This window comes from Aphanomyces invadans, assembly GCF_000520115.1.
Source record: "Aphanomyces invadans strain NJM9701 unplaced genomic scaffold supercont1.12, whole genome shotgun sequence".
Taxonomy (NCBI): Eukaryota; Oomycota; class Saprolegniomycetes; order Saprolegniales; family Verrucalvaceae; genus Aphanomyces; species Aphanomyces invadans.
Genome location: NW_008580157.1, coordinates 1,130,507 through 1,131,562, shown reverse-complemented (window position 1 = coordinate 1,131,562; position 1,056 = coordinate 1,130,507).

The following is a 1,056-nucleotide window of genomic DNA, read 5'->3' as shown; positions in this document are numbered from 1 at the left end:
ACTATTGCAGACAAGTCGAAAAATTCATCTTCCTCTTTTCCGATTAGTCTTAAACTGAGTGGCTAAACGAAGCTCGTTGCCGACTAAAACGAGGTATTTTTTGTTCAATTTTATTTGCACAACTGCCAACGAAAGGTCAATGCAAAGTTCCCATACAAAATCCAAGTCAAATTTGTCCGATGACCAGCGAGGGGCGTTATGTGAAGATCTCCTTTTAACGAGTGTGAACGGCAAGCTCTCGCGAGTTGCGATTGCAGCAGTGGCTAGAGACACTACAAGATTCCTCAAGCAAAGACAAGAATGACGACATGCTAAACTTGGAGCTTTTGGACCAGCGTATTGAAGAAGAGAGCCGCCTCGAAGAAGTGTATGACCTTGTAAACATCATAGCAGTTTAATCTTTTAAAATACAGATTCATTATACTATGATTTTGAATGACTGTGAATGTTCGTCTGCAATAGTTCTCAATCAGACTGGTATTACTAAAATAACTTTTGCAATTCTTCTCCAATTTCAATGAAATTACCACCAAAATCATCGTATCGATTAGCTGCATCGATTGCCACTCGAATCAGGACGATTGAAATTCAAGAGAGTAATCGCCAAAACACCATATCAACACCATATCAACACCATGAACGCGAATACAATACAGCGATTGAAGGACTTCGTGAAACAGCACCGTCAGCGCAGTCTCATGTACGGCGAAAAGCTCGACATACTCTCTCTATAAGCTACTCTACGGGAGGACAACACTGTGGATGTCACTGGCACCATAGCCCGACTGCTCGGTCGCAGTACACGGACCGTCAAACTGGTGCTGTCTGCATTCTTGCAGTCTGGAGGGGTAACCGTAGCTAACCCACCAGCCAACACGACAACTCATCATTCACGCGTCCCCAATACACGCGAGGTTCGTGCACTAGTGCGGAGGTATATCCGGGATCGATCAGTCACCCGTACTCGCACCGTCGGGAAGGATGTCCTTGCTTTGCTCCAAGATGCCAATATCATCACAGTGGCGGACAACGCCAAAGACCACGTGGCATCGCTTC